Source organism: Plecotus auritus (assembly GCF_963455305.1).
Source record: "Plecotus auritus genome assembly, chromosome: 13".
Classification (NCBI taxonomy): domain Eukaryota; kingdom Metazoa; phylum Chordata; class Mammalia; order Chiroptera; family Vespertilionidae; genus Plecotus; species Plecotus auritus.
Window position 1 is genome coordinate 28,905,738 of NC_137779.1, and position 16,281 is coordinate 28,922,018.

General features: G+C 56.5%; 1 pseudogene and 1 gene segment (V, D, J or C); one reads left to right on the forward strand and one right to left on the reverse strand.

The window, feature by feature from the left end:
* The first annotated feature begins 416 nt into the window (after positions 1 to 416).
* Positions 417 to 994, forward strand: LOC308238232 (immunoglobulin lambda variable 5-52-like). The segment is given in 2 exons: positions 417 to 462; positions 624 to 994.
* An 882-nt stretch (positions 995 to 1,876) lies between these two features.
* LOC308238445 (transcription initiation factor TFIID subunit 9-like) lies at positions 1,877 to 2,667 on the reverse strand (annotated as a pseudogene). Its single transcript has one exon. The product of its transcript is annotated as a transcription initiation factor TFIID subunit 9-like (transcript).
* Between the last annotated feature and the right edge of the window lie 13,614 nt (positions 2,668 to 16,281).

Sequence of the window (16,281 nt, forward strand, 5' to 3'; positions counted from 1 at the left end):
ACACAGGTGAGCAGAGTGACCTGAAGCTGTGGGGCCTGTGGCCAGCAGGGGGCGCTGGGGGCCTGCTCTGGGGCCTTACACTGCAGCTGAGGGAGGACCATTCACTCAGAGGGGAGCCCTGTGCTGCCTGCAGGGACTCAGCAGCTGTGTCCTCTGAGGCCTGGCAGCGCCCCCTGAGCAGGGACCTGTTTGTGGGCTCAGCAGGTGCTTCCTCCCAGGGTCCCCCGAGGGGTGAACCCACCTCCATGCCCCTCAGTCTGGGGTGTGAGGTGAGCTCCAGCCCCAGGGCCCAGGGAGGGGCTGGGCAGTCCCTGGAGGGACCCCATTTGCATGGCAGCCCCTCCTCTGGCAGAGGGTGGGGAGAAAAGGAGGCCTGGGCAGCCCAGCCCCACTGTGGGCTCAGGGCTGTGAGCACCATGGCCTGGACCCCTCTGCTCCTCGCGCTCCTCATTCACTGCACAGGTAGGGACAGGCCTGGGACCAGGCTTCTGCCCTTCCTGCTCAGTCCCCGGGAATCCCCCTGGTCCCTGCCCATCCCTGACAAGTGTGTGTGTCTGCAGGGTCCCTCTCCCAGCCTGTGCTGACTCAGCCGCCCTCCCTGTCTGCATCTCCGGGAGCCACAGCCAGACTCACCTGCACCCTGAGCAGTGGCTTCAATGTTGGCAGCTATGCTATCGGGTGGCACCAGCAGAAGCCAGGGAGCCCTCCCCGGTATCTCCTGTACTACCACACAGAGTCCATTAAGGGCCAGGGCTCCGGGGTTCCCAGCCGCTTCTCTGGATCCAAAGATGCCTCGGCCAATGCGGGGCTCCTGCTCATCTCGGGGCTGCAGCCTGAGGACGAGGCTGACTATTACTGTAGCACATGGGACAGCAGCTCTAAGACTCACACGGTGGTCCAGGCCCACAGGGAAGTGAGACAAAAACCTCCTCTCCGCTCTCCTGGCCTGACCCGTGTCCCTGCTGGCGGCTTCTCAATCCCCCAACACTCTTAGGACTCTCAGCACCATAACGTCTCAAGTGAAGTCTTGTCACAGCTTACTTTGTATGAACGTGTGAGGCAGTATATCTGTCTCCCAGGTCATCACCACCCTTGTTAAGGGAGAAACCATGTCAGACCTGATACTTACGACTAAAGAGAGGTTCCCATCTGAGTCCTCATTCCCCAGAACCCTCCCGGTGACGCCATGTCCTTCCTCCTTCCAGCCCTTGGAGTGTTTTCTGGCCCAGATTCCAGGAGAGTCTCTCTCTGAGGCAGCTGCATGCAGCTCGCCTCCTCCTCTCCCTCCTACATTGTTCTTTCCCACCACATGGCTGCTGCTGCTGCTGCTTCTGCTTCTTGTTCTGTTCTTCTTTCTTGTTCTTCTCTTGTTCTTCTTCTTCTTCTTCTTCTTCTTCTTCTTCTTCTTCTTCTTCTTCTTCTTCTTCTTCTTCTTCTTCTTCTCCTTCTTCTCCTTCTCCTTCTTCTCCTTCTCCTTCTCCTTCTCCTTCTCTCTTCTTCTTCTTCTCTTCTTCTTCTTCTTCCTTCTTCTTCTTCTTCTTCTCTTCTCTTCTTCTTCTTCTCTTCTTCTCTTCTCCTTCTCCTTCTCTTCTCCTTCTCTTCTTCTTCTTCTTCTTCTTCTCTTCTTTCTTCTTCTTCTCTTCTTCTTCTTCTTCTTTCTTCTTCTTCTAATGAATGACAACTTTATTTCTTCAAGGCTGATGAAAAACCATTACGATTTCTGGTAAAGAAAATACAACATCTCAATTAAAAACTATATTTTCTCATTAAACACTAAGTTTTCGAAAACACAGCTTGAAAACATGTGGCATGCATGTTTAATCTCAGTACAGTGGATTCAAAATCACGTGTACATGTTACATGCATCAAGGCTAAACTACAAATTATCACAGTCGTCATCGTCATGGTCATCATCGTCATCTTCACGTGTTCTCTTCAATGCATTTGTGGACTCATTCGCAGCATGTTGTGGTGACTCCATGTGAATGGTAATAAGAATGTTTTTGGACCCAATTAATGATGGATTAATCAGAACCTTCTGAACACCTGATGTTGCAGGAATTGATGCTTTTACAGCTGGGGCCTGGGAAGTGGGCATCTGTACTGTAAACCTTTGCCCTGGGAGGGACATTGGAGTCCATACGTTAGTTGAAACCGACATGGTTTGTGGGATTGGTGTGCCAAGTGTGGGAGTACGTGGTCTTCTAGAAACTGAACCAACACTTAGCCGTGGATCTGTTATTCTTCCCGCAGAAGCAGATGCCTTTTTTTGGTCAAGATTTAAGTCTATAGTTTGGAGCAGTCAAACACTATCTATCAGGTGGCAATCTAGGACCTGAATATGGCTTGATCAATGGCAATGGGGTTTGATTTCTTTGCTTGCAATATCTACCAAAAAATCTCTTGGGGGAAGAGAGGTAAAAGAGTGGTCAGCACGACCCTGGATGCCAGTCGCCCATCGTCTGCATCAACAGCAGCTTTCTTAGCATGGCTTGAATAAATGGTTGCATCATCTAGAATTGTGGTCACAGAGCGGAAGGCAAACTCCAACATCTGATCTGTAGCTCTCGGCTCCTATTCTGTACTGCCCATACCCTTCAGGATTTGTGCCATCATCTGTGCATCTTCCGGCATGCTCTTGGGAGAAGCCATCTTGCCAGACTCCATGACATCCGGTGATCAGACTTCTCGAGCTACATCAGCCACATTACCGTATGTCAGCCCCAGTCTTGCTGCAAGTTCTTTGCCCAGAGTGGTTTTTCCAACCCCTGGTGTACCCGTGAGCAGGATGTTCGGACGCCCCCCATGGCTCCTTCCCTCCTGTGCTGCTCTCCCCATCCCTACTGCTCCCCAGCCCCCAGGTCACCTCCTGGCTGGAGATCCCTCACGTCCTTCTGGACTTCTTCTGCAGTGACTCCGCAGAGAGAACCCTGTGGCTCACGTCTCTACATGGACTTTACAGGCCTCTTATGAGAGGAGACCAGCTCCCCAGCGTCCTAGAGAGGGATACAGTGACTCCTTTATGTGACCTGTAGAGGTTGTTATACTCAAAACAATGTTTATTCCTTGACGACTTCCCAGTCTCTGTGTGAGCCTCTACCCCCACAGAGAACGTAAACATATCCTTTCAATCAGACCCAAGAACAATCTGCACCGATCTGTGCTGGTGACAGATTTCTGGGCATTTAGCCTCAGTGTCCTGGAGGAGACTGCGAGAGGGCACGTGACCAGCAGGTGGTGCTGTGGCTCTGCCCTGGGTTCTGCCAGGGCTTCCTCCCAGCTGGGGGTCCTAGTGGCCTCTGGGTTGGGAGAGTCACTACACCAAGACAAGGAGGAAGGAAGTACAGGGATTCTTTTGTTTCTTTAAAACAGAACCGCGTTTCAGGACTCCTGAGACACAGTCCTGACATGGAGCATGTGACACAGGTACAGGGAGCCCCACACACAGAACAACATCCAGTCACTGTCTACAGTCAGGAAGCTCGGGCCGCCCCGGAAGCCCTTCCTCTCCACCACTTACTAACTACATCAGGTCTCCCCAAGCTGTAAGGGCTTCGCCCCAGTTAAAATGGCTGCGAACCGGGACTTAAAGACGCCACTGAGCGTGTTCTTGGAAAACTCACCTCCATCGTTGACCTGAACAGCCCCTATGAGCCCTGCCAGCCAGATCGATGACTCATCACATGTGATGTTGGATCAAGAGCTCCCTGTGCATGAACTTGGCAGCATCTTCGCTGGAACTGAAACCAAATTAACTGATCAGTTACATCAATGCTGGCACCTCCCACGGCTGGGCCCCAGGAGTGAGGAGCTGCATTGAGCGCCAGCGTCCCTGCCAGTCAGACCAGGATGTGGGAACAGGGACAGTGACCTGGGGAGCAGCAGACACCAGCTGGGCCTCAGGGCTTTGGACCAGGGTGATGTAGTGTGTCCTGTGGCCAGCAGGGGGCGCTCTGGGATTGCCTGTGGCCCCCACACAGCTGCTCACTAAGGACTTTCCACTCACAGGAGCCTGGACCTGGGGGCTGGGCCCTGTGGCCCTGATGGGGACCAGCTGTGTCTTTGCTGGCAGCGCCTCCTGAGAAATAGCCTCTGAGTGGTCTCAGCAGGTGCTTCCTCCCAGGGCCCCTCAAGGGGTGAGCCCATCTCCATGCCCCTCAGTCTGTGGTGTGAGCTGAGTTCCAGCCCCAGAGCCCAGGGAGGGGCTGGGCAGTCCCTGGAGGGACCCCATTTGCATGGCAGCCCCTCCTCTGGCAGAGAGTGGGGAGAAAAGGAGGCCTGGGCAGCCCAGCCCCACTGTGGGCTCAGGGCTGTGAGCACCATGGCCTGGACCCCTCTGCTCCTCGCGCTCCTCGCTCACTGCACAGGTAGGGACAGGCCTGGGACCCGGCTTCTTCCCTTCCTGCTCAGTCTCCTGGGAACCCCTCCCCCCTGGTCCCTGCCCATCCCTGACAAGTGTGTGTGTCTGCAGGGTCCCTCTCCCAGCCTGTGCTGACTCAGCCGCCCTCCCTCTCTGCATCTCCGGGAGCCACAGCCACACTCACCTGCACCCTGAGCAGTGGCTTCAATGTGGGCAGCTACCGGATAAGCTGGCACCAGCAGAAGCCAGGGAGCCCTCCCCGGTATCTCCTGAGATATAAATCAGACTCAGATAAGGGCCAGGGCTCCGGGGTCCCCAGCCGCTTCTCTGGATCCAAAGACGCCTCGGCCAATGCGGGGCTCCTGCTCATCGCGGGGCTGCAGCCTGAGGACGAGGCGGACTATTACTGTCAGGTCTGGCACAATAACGCTGCTCACAGTGACACACGCAGATGGGAAGTGGGACAAGAACCTCCACCTCCCTAGAGTCTGGGTCCCAACAACTGAACCCGTGGAAAAAACATCCATGTGCAAAGTATACGTGGAAGAGAGAGGGAGAGAGAGAGAGAAATATCAATGATGAGAGCGAATCATTGATCGGCTGCCTCCTGCCTGCCCCATATTGGAATGGAGCTCGAAACCTAGGCATGTGCCCTGACCCGGAATCAAACTGTGACCTCCTGGTTCCTAGGTAGACTCTCAAACACTGAGCCACCTGGCCAGGCCCACATGGCCTCTGTGACCACCCCTGGTCTCTAGCCTGAGGGGGCTGCCTATCGCTGTCACGTGACTTAATAAACCCATTGACACTAGGAGCTGCCAGGCCAGCTGAGGGAGCACCTGCCTCCTCTCCTGCAGGGCCATCAGGGCTCCCCTGTCCCTTGTGATGTAAACCAGGGGACCCCCTGCCCTCCCCGTTGTCTATCTCCATGGGCTCAACACAACCCTCTCCCTTTCTTCCTAGTTTCCTAAGGCAACGGGGTCACCCTGTACCCGCTTTCAAAACCATGACTCAGCATTCCTGGGAGGCATGACAATGACAACCCCAGTCCCTCCTCTGTGACCTGGTCCCCCAGGGCCGCCTGCTCCCAGCTCAGAACCGAGGGACACGGCGTGTTATCTGTCACTGCCCCACTCGGGAAAGGATTTGTGCAAGATTTGAAATAGGGTTTCAACAGCTTCTCCTAATCCTACTTCAAACTTCATTCCCTGAAACAGAGTCACTGAGCTAATATCTTTGTAAGAGATAAAAACTCACTTTAGTTTAAACACACAGAGATGTTAATATTGGATGTGCACTTACAACCCAGTGAGCACTCCCCGTTTTGTAAATGATAAATAATGTATATATATAAAAGGCTAATGTGCAAAGTGTCCCTTCGGGAGTTCGATTGCTCGCTATGACAGGTGCTGACCACCAGGGGGCAGCGCAGAACATTGCAGGAGATCAGAGGTGGCTGAGGGAGCAAGGGAAGGAGGATGTGGGGAGGCAGGGTGCCTGATCGGCCCCGATCACCAGCCAGGCCTAGGGACCCTACCCATGCACGGATTTCGTGCACTGGGCCTCTAGTGTGTAATAAAATGGGAAATGAGTGGTTTATTCCATGTTTGTCATCGCCTATGTTTGAGTTCTTTATCACGGCACTCTCAGGCCTTCTCCAAGACGCAAAGGCAGACTCAGGTGGACTTTTGTTGTTCTTTTCAGCAAACACAGAGATGGGAAAGAACAAGTTTTGTACACACAGTTTTAAGGGAAACAGAGGAGGAAGGGTCCACCCCCATTTTATTCAGGGACCCTCGTTGTCCACGTTGTTATAAGCAGACAACACAGTGGCAAGGCTTCCCCAGGGTGCCAGCAGCTCAGTGCCTCAGGTCTCCACCTCACCCCTCAGCAGGGAGGCTGTAGGAGGGGGTGCAAGCAAGAGCGGCTCTGCTCCCCTATGCCCCCTGCTGGTGCCTGTGGGGACCACTGAGAGCCCAGCCTGGACCCCCACCTATATGAGCAGTACTGAATGAAAGGCGGGGGGCAGAGGCGTTAGCGCTGCGGGGCCCCCTCCCCTGCCTGGTATCAGTGAGGTTAAGGGCCCAGTGGGGACCTGAGTGTCACCCCCAGTGAGCACAGCAGCTCCCTGAGCCCTGGGTGTCCCCCACTCAGGTGAGCAGACCCCAGCAAGAGGCTTGTCTCACACCCACGTGAAGGGAACCAGCTGGTGCCAATCACTGTCCCAGGAAGGTGTCAGCAGCACGAAGCAGGGGGTCAGGGTGCCATGTTTTCTGGGGCCTCTGGGAGCTGAACAGCCCACCCCCACACCTTCTGCGGCAGCTCAGCAGGAGGGTCACCTGAGGGAAGGAAGAGTGCATGGGACACAGGGGCTCCCCATTTAACCTTCACAGTGTGCAGATCCAGTAACAATTCCCCCTCGTATGTCAAGACCCAGGAAGTTAAACACGTGAAGGAGAAAAGAGAATCGACCAGCACCACCCCTGAGGCGACCCGGAGGAGGGGATTCTGGGGCGGATAGAATTAGGACATAATCCTCCAGTCCATCGGGGAGCAGCACAAGCTTCTTAGTCCAAAGGGAAGAGGAGACACCCAGGATGTGATAGACTCAGTGAACACAGCCAACGGGCAGTTATAGACCCAAAAACTAAAACAGGGGAAGCAGGGGGGACCTCTCTGCAGGGAGTCAGAAGTATAATATTTGCCTCTATCATCTATCTAGCTATCAATCAATCGCTCTGCTATCTACCTAGCTATCAATCAATCTCTCTACCATCTATCTAGCTATCAATCAATCTCTCTACCATCTATCTATCTATCTATCTATCTATCTATCTATCAATCAATCTCTCTACTATCTATCTAGCTATCAATCTCTCTACTATCTATCTAGCTATCAATCAATCTCTCTACCATCTATCTAGCTATCAATCTCTCTACTATCTATCTAGCGATCAATCAATCTCTGTACCATCTATCTCGCTATCAATCAATGTCTCTACTATAAATCTAGCTATGAATCAATCTCTCTACTATGTACTAGCTATCAATCAATCTCTCTACTATGTATCTAGCTATCAATGAATCTCTCTACTATCTATCTAGCTATCAATCAATCTCTCTGTCTATCTACCAACACCTATCTATCATCCATCTATCATCTATCTATCTATCTATCTATCTATCTATCTATCTATCTATCTATCTATCTATCTCTATCATCTATCTATCATGTCTATTTTCAGGGGCCACCATCATTCCTTCTGTAGTTCCCACCACCATGACTATTCCCTAGGCCGTCACCAGGGGGCGCTGTGGACCTTCTCAGAGCTGCCAGGCCTGAAGCCAACTCACATGGTTCTCACTGAGTGGGCCCTGGGCCCATGCTCACCGCCTGGGTGTGAGGTGACAGCAGGTGCTTCCCCTCAAGGGACAGACTCAGAGCCCAGGGCCTCCCCACCCTCCTCCTCACAGGGAAGCTACCAACGGGCCCAGCACCCAGAACAGGAGGGTCCTGTGGGCTCACATTTGCATAATGACCAGCAAACCCCCTTCACCCAGGAGGCCGGGGAGGAGATAAAGGGACACCCGAGACCAGCACGTGCAAGAGACCAAGGCACCTTGGAAAGTCTCCACCATGGGCTGGACTCCCCTCCTCCTCCTCTTCCTCGCTCTCTGCCCAGGTTCAGGGCCATTTCAGAGACCAGCCTGTGGAGGGGTCCCTCTGCCTTTATTCCTCATTGCTGATTGTGTCTGTTTTTATTTCAGGGTCCAGGTCTCAGGCTGTGGTCACTCAGGAGCCATCAATGAGCGTGTCCCCAGGCCTGACGGTCACTCTCACCTGTGGCACCAGCACAGGGGCTGTCACCGATGGCCACTACCCGTACTGGATCCAGCAGAAATCTGGCCAGGCCCCCAAGGCACTGATTTATGACACAAACAAGAAACACTCCTGGACCCCAGCCCGGTTCTCAGGCTCCATCCAAGGGGGCAAAGCTGCCCTGACCCTCGCAGGGGCGCAGCTTGAGGACGAGGCCGAGTACTACTGCACTCTGTGGTACAGCGGCGCTCGGCACAGTGACAGGTGCCGGTGGGGAGTGAGGCACAAACACAGCTCAGTGCACCCTCTGCTTCCAGGGCCCCGTCTGCTGTTCACAGGGCTGCGTCCAGCTGGTGTGGGCTCTGAGGCTGTTCTCTGCGGCCCTAGACCAGGCAATGCTCTCCATGTCTCTATGCTGTGAAAGGGCCACCCATCCTTAATGAAAACAAGAGCCAATGTCATCACCAATCTCACAGGGAATGGACAGGAGCAGAAAAAGGAGGTTACACTCACACTCACATACACTCACATACATTCACATACACACACACACTCACACACATACACATACACATACACTCATACACACACACTCACACACACTCACATACACTCATATACACACTCACACATAATCACACGCGCTCACACACATACACTCATACACACTCACACACATACACACACATACACTCATACACACACACTCATGTACACACTCACCTACACTCACATACACTCATATACACACTCACACACACACATACACTCATACCCGCACACTCACACACACACTCACACACACGCATACACTCACACATACACTCACACACACTCACATACACTCATATACACACTCACACACACTCACACACGCTCACACATACATACACTCATACCCGCACACTCACACACACACTCACACACACACTCACACACACTCACATACAATCATATACACACTCACACTCCCTCACACACGCTCACACACACATATACTCACACACACACTCACACACACTCACATACAATCATATACACACTCACACTCACTCACACACGCTCACACACACATATACTCACACATACACTCACACACACACTCACATACACTCACACACACACTCAGACACACACACACACACACATATATTCACACATAGTTACGTCTGAATTTAGCTGGGCTTGCAATTCATAATCCAGATGAAACTTAACAATCTATACTAATGAAAGGGTAATATGCGAATTAGAATGGGAGACCGACCAGGGAGGGCAGTTGGGGGCCATGAGGCTAGCAGGGGAGGTCAGTTGGGGGCGATAGGCCTGTGGGGGTGGCAGTTGGAGGTGAGCAGGCCAGCAGGCAGAGTGGTTGGTGCGATCGGGCAGGCAGGAAGGTGAGGGGTTAGGAGCCAGCGGTCCTGGATTGCGAGAGGGATGTCCCACTGCTGGTTAAGGCCCGATCCCTGTAAACCGGCAGTCCGACATCCCCCGAGGGGTCCCAGATTGGAGAGAGTACAGGCCGGGCGGAGGGACACCCCTCCCCCATGCACGAATTTCATGGACTGGGCCACTAGTATTGTATAACATCAATGGAAACAGTCCCATTTTGATGCAGTTGGGACCTAAATCCCAGAAGAATTTCCTTCACGTCCTCCCTTCACACCCCTGTTAGGTTGGAGGGCAGATACCCTGTAGGTGGGTCACAGCACCCGTGTCTTCCTAAACCTGCCCCTCTGCCCCAGAGCAGGTTCCCACAGACTCTCTGAGGTCTGGTCACGTGTCCCGTGGGGCTCAGCTGTGAGGACAGAGTCAGGGACCGAGCCCCAAGCTGAGGTCATGTCCGGGTTGGGCGGAGCCTCCAGTCACTGGAAAGAGACAGGAGAGCACCTACCGGAGGCCTCCCTGGGAGCGTGGGCCTGCCAGCACCTTGACCTCAGACGTGAACCCCATCCCTGAGAGGGACCATCTCCCCTGTTCTGAGGGGCTCAGTCTGTGGGACTTTGTGGCAGCGTCTCCAGGACACAGCCCGTCAGGACAGTCCATCCTGCTGAGTCTGGGGTGAGCTGAGCCCCAGCTCCAGGGCTCAGGGGCTGGGCAGTCCCTGTAGGGACCACATCTGCAGGGACGGCCCCTCCTCTGGCAGAGGGCGGGAGGGAGGAGGCCGGGGCAGCCACAGCGCCTGGCCCGGGCTTGGGGACTCTCCTGGAGCTCGGCCACCTGCTCAGAGCAGGGATTTGCTCTTTCTCCTGAGAGGACATCGCCAGGGACCTCTGAGCTCCCAGGAGCTGGAACTGGGCTCCATCCCCTGCGGACCCCATGGCTGGGGGGCGTGGGTCCAGATCAGAGCAAACAGAGACGGGAAGGTTCCCTAATGGGCCCCTGGGCCTCCCTCTGCCCCAACCTCATCACCAGTGCATTTGGGTCTGGAAACCGATCAGGGAACCCGCAAGGTAGCTCCTGCCTCACCATGACCAGCTCTGACCCCTGACCTCCCCACTGTCCTGACACATTCAGGTCCAATAAAAGCCACAGCCATCCCCATCAGGGGGCCATGATCTGAGGTCCGGTTCCCCCAGGAGAGTGAGAAAGCAGCACCAACCCCACAGCCTGGCCCCCTTTCCCAGAGGGAGGACCTGGGAAGCAGGCTCATGGCTGCCATGGAGACGCTGTCCCTTCTCCTTGGAGCCTCTGCCTCCTCTGCCCCTCAGGGGAGGACAGGCCCTGAGGCCCCCACATGACCTCTGAGCCCACACCCCACGGTGCATCTCCTTCTGCTTCCATCCCAGAAAGTGCTCCCCCAGGTCACCTTGATTCACTGCTTAGTGTCCCCCCTCACAAGGCCCTGGTCCCGGTGGTGCTATCACTGTGCCGTCCCCTTCGTGTGCAGGGAGCTGGGATCACAGTGAGCCTCACCGACAATCAGAGACCAGACTCTCCTACGGATAGAAATGGACGATGGGAAATGTTACAGTCAGTTTCCCTGGTAATGAGGAAGCCAGTGAGGAGGCAGAGCTGACCGAAAAGCATGTGGAGAAATCAGTTCTGTGTTATCTCCTGAGCAGACGGGGAGGCCAGTGTCACAATATTATTGTGATTAGGAAAGAGAGGGATTAATTTCTAACAGGGGAGGAATCACATAGAAAACAAAACCGTGTCCTGAAAATTAGGGAACTCGCCGCCTGGGGACAGTCGCTGCTCTGAACCTGATCCTGGGAAGAAAGTTCCCTAAGTGACAGCAGCTCAGGTCTGACCATGAACGGCCAGGGAGACGGGCCCCGACTCACAGGAGGAGGCAGAATGGAGCACAGAGAGTGTCCTGAGGTAACGGGGAGGCCACCTCAGGGGGCACCTGGATGCCCTGAGCCAGGGGGTCAGTGCACAGAGCAGTGGGGAGGCAGGACCTGTCCCCTCCTGGGCCTGATTCAGCAGGGGACACAGTGGTGCAGCCAGGCCTGGCCACCAGGTGGTGCCCATGGGCTGCTGCTGAAAGGTTGGCTTATCACAGCTGCAACCTGTTCCCTGGCCCATCCTGGTGCCCTGTGCTCAGGGCTCACAGCTGTGACCTTGCCACCCCCTGGGCCCCACACAGCCCCACCCCTACCCCCACCCTGCCATCCTCAGGCACAGGGACCTGACCCTGGGCCCAGGGAGGGATCAAACCCAGGGGGTCCTCATTTGCATGAGTGGGCCCTCCCTCCCGCAGACTATGAAGAGGGGAAGGGAGAGAGGTGGGGAGCTCTGCTTCAGCTGTGGGCACAGGAGGCAGGACTCAGGGATGACCTCCACCATGGCCTGGGCCCCTCTCCTCCTCGCCATCCTGGCTCACTGCACAGGTGACTGGATAAGGGACAGGGGAAGGGGCCTGGGGAGACCCATGGGCCCTGCTTCCTCCTCTTGTCTCTAGACCCAGACTCACCATCCCTGTGTCTCCCCCTCTTCCAGGATCCTGGGCCCAGCCTGTGCTGACTCAGCCGTCTTCAGTATCGGGGGCCCCGGGCCAGAGGGTCACCATCTCCTGCACTGGAAGCAGCTCCAACATTGGGGGTTACTATGTGAACTGGTACCAGCAGCTCCCAGGAAAGGCCCCCAAACTCATCATCTATGAAGATAGCAAACGACCCTCAGGGGTTCCTGATCGATTCTCTGGCTCCAAGTCTGGCAGCTCAGGCACCCTGACCATCACGGGGCTGCAGGCTGAGGACGAGGCCGATTATTACTGCCAGTCCTATGACAGCAGTATCAGCGGTCCCACAGTGCCCCAGGCCTGTGGGGAAGTGAGACAAAAACCCGCTGTCCCTCTGTAGTGGGTACCAGGGCAGTTCCCATACTCTGATAAGGTGGCTGTGCCTTTGCAGGGTGGCCCGAAACCTGAGTCTGAGGCCCCATCCCCAGGGGACTGTGTCTGCCAACTCTGTCCTCACCTTTGAACCTGCCTGTCATGTCTCCGAGGCAGCAGAACATGGTGTGGGTGTCTCAGCCTGAGCAGACCTTCCTGAGCGTCAGGGGGTGGCTGACTGGGCGGCGAGGACGGGGCAGGGCAGACCCAGGGCCCCGAGTCCAGCTGTGCCTGCGTCAGAGCCGCTCAGGGAGGCCCCGTGTGTGTGCTGTGACCTGGGGCTCCCCACACAGCCTGGGACCCCCATCCTGCCGGAGAGCAGGCGCCTGTGTGTCCCTGATCCGCTCCCTGGGGCAAGTCTGTCATCTCGGGTCCGTGAGCCCCTCTGGGCGTGCACTGAGGCCCAGGCTGCCTGTCCCGCCCCTCCTGTGCCCGCAGCCCCGGTGCCCACCCCGAGCACGTCGTGTGGGACTGAGGCCACAGGGAGCCCTTCTCACCTGCCAGGAGGGGGCCCCAGCACCTGCCCCTCAGGCTCAGCCTGTGACCTCTGCTTCTACTGCTGCTGACCCCCACTACCTCCCCCATGGGCCAGGTCCCAGGGCGTCCCCTGGAGCATGAGGGGCCTCCTTCCCTCTCCCCTCAGAGGCCCTCACAGCAGCCTCTTCCTGGACACAAGGCCGGACACCACACAGGAGGCCCATCCCCATCCGCGGGGGGTTCACAGCCTCTTTGCCCTGAAGCTCCGGGTCTGAGCTGGGGGACCATCTGTGGTCACTTCAGGCCTGAACCCCGACCAGGGGACCTGCGTCTCTATCAGGGCCATTGACTTGTGCCCAGGACCCCCCAGCCGTGCCCCCTCCTCACTGATGCTCAGTAGGAGCGGCTGAAGCCTTTGGGCACGGAGAGGTCCCTCTGTCCCTGCTGCCCCGGCCCCGGGGTCTCAGGCTGCAGTGCCCACGAGTCCCTGGGAACAACCGCTGTCCACGCCCCTCGGTGCTGAGCTCTGAGGCTCACCTGCTCCTGGGAGCTCACTGCCTGCTCCTCCCGGGGACCCTGAGCCATGAGGGGTGAGGGCCACAGTGTCTGCTCCTGGTCTCGGGGAAACGCCCTCCTCCTGCCTCAGGAGCTCACAGGCTGCTGTGGGACGCGTCGTACGTGTGGGTGAGAGTGTCAGTCCCCACACCTGCCAGTCATCCCCACCCCCGTTTAGCTTCGGCCTGAAAGGAGGAAATTTGTACGAAAACACAGGCAGGGAATTTTAAAATATAAGCACATGTTAGGACACGGAGACAACATTGGGACACAGAAAGCAGAACATACAAACGTTGGAATACAAAGGCGTTTCCTAAAACTTAAAAACCCACGTGCTACAGGCTCCACCAGTAAATGTGAAACCGATGAAGCCTTTAATGGTTTTATAATGAATCAGTAACTCCAGTCAGATCTCTATGAAAACTGAACACTTCTTACATGATTCCAAATGTTCCCTGAATGTCATTCTTTGAATATGACCCTGAGGGTATTTCCGGAAAATTCCTCTCTCCGTCCTTGACCTGCACAGCCCCCAGGTGCTCCTCACACCTGAGCAGCGCCCTCCCCTGTGACGTTGGACAGAGGCTCACTGTGTGTTTATTGGTGCAGTATCTTTACTGGAAGAGAAACCACATTAATGTGCCGTTTGTGAATGTCTAAGCACATCACACAGATGCGGACCTGAGAGTGACCTGCTACGGTGATCCACACAGAGAATCAAATCGCAGGATCTGGGCTCAGACCGAGGGGTGGGAAGAGGGACAGAGACCTGGGGACCCACAGCCAGCTGGGCTGTCAGGGCTTTGGGGCAGGGAGGGTGTGTCCTCCCACCAGCAGGGGGCGCTGTGAGACTGCAGGTGATCAGCACACAGCTGTTCCATGAGACCTTCATGCACAGGCACCTGCACTGTGGGCTCCCTGCTGTCCTTGGTGGCCTGGCAGCGCCCCCTGAGGAGGCACCTGTGTGTGGGCTCAGCAGGTGCTTCCTCCCAGGGCCCCCCAAGGGCTGAGCCCAACGCCATGCCCCTCAGTCTGGGGTGTGAGCTGAGCTCCAGCCCCAGGGCCCAGAGAGGGGCTGGGCAGTCCCTGGAGGGACCCCATTTGCATGGCAGCCCCTCCTCTGGCAGAGGGTGGGGAGAAAAGGAGGCCTGGGCAGCTCAGCCCCACTGTGGGCTCAGGGCTGTGAGCACCATGGCCTGGACTCCTCTGCTCCTCGCGCTCCTCGCTCACTGCACAGGTAGGGACAGGCCTGGGACCAGGCTTCTTCCCTTCCTGCTCAGTCTCCTGGGAACCCCCCCTGGTCCCTGCCCATCCCTGACAAGTGTGTGTTTCCGCAGGGTCCCTCTCCCAGCCTGTGCTGACTCAGCCGCCCTCCCTCTCTGCGTCTCCGGGAGCTACAGCCAGACTCACCTGCACCCTGAGCAGTGGCTTCAATGTTGACGCCTACTATATACGCTGGTTCCAGCAGAAGCCAGGGAGCCCTCCCCGGTACCTCCTGAGATATAAATCAGACTCAGATAAGGACCAGGGCTCCGGGGTCCCCAGCCGCTTCTCTGGATCCAAAGACGCCTCGGCCAATGCGGGGCTCCTGCTCATCGCGGGGCCGAGGCCCGAGGACGAGGCGGACTATCACTGTGCTGTGTGGCATGATGACGCTAAAGCTCACACGGTGCTGCGGAGTCAAGGGGAAGTGAGACTAAAACTTCCCGTCCCTCCCTGCCTGGGCTGTCTAGCTTCCTCTGCCCGCAGCCAGCCTAACCCGGGGTGACGTGTGCTGTCACCCCTTCTGTCGGCACCTATTCTCCTTGTTCCCGTGGGTGTGAAAACGTTTTCCTCCAAAATGTCCTTTCGTTGGTTGAGAGGACCTTCTCACCCTCCTCATGGCCCACAGCCACACGTCCGGTCTCGGGGCCCCGCACCCGTCCTTGGGGGTGACGGATACGGATGGGGGTGTGAGGCCTCACCCTCGCCCAACGATATCGGAGTCAACCCACGTGTTGCATGACCATGGACCTCACCCAGGGTCCTAGTCTCACTCAGAGACGTGGTGGTCTTGCTGCCATGGCACTCAGGTGGAGGTTAATGATGGGAAAGGGGCGAAGGGGAGGCCAGGCATTGCAGGCATGTCCCCCCCCCCCCCCCCGGGGCGCCTTCACAGGGAGCTGCACCTTTGCCCTCCACAGGGACCCTCCCACATTCCCTGCAGACCACGGTGGGGGGGGGCAGTGTGGGGGGAGCGGCGTTGGGAGGGTGTCTGGACAAAGAGGAGATAAACACATATGTAGGGATGGGGATGTTGGGGAGACATAATAAAGGTGCCTGTCAGTCAAACCTGGGAACAGCAATCATTGGCCAGAGGGGGCAGGGCCGATGCAAGCCGGAGAAAACTTGGGAGCCCCTGATCCTCTAGAGTCAAGGAGTTCTCTTTCCCTTGGCTCTCTTGTTCCCTTGGCCTTGCTCCTGCCCGTGTTTCCTCCCCAGCCACGTGCCCCGCAGACCCCACATCAGGGAAAGGGTGGCCACAGCGGGGAGCACCCCTCAGCCGGCCTGATGCTGGGCTGGGCCTCTGCGCCAACGTGGATCGGAACTGCGGACCCTGGCTGAGAGCCCGGCCCTGCGGGACCGCACGTGGGACTGGATTCTGGGCGGGACAAAGGGGAGTGGGGCCTGGGGAACTCAGGGTTTGAGTCCACGGGAATAAACTCTCTGTGATACCGCATTCTCCTACAGGGC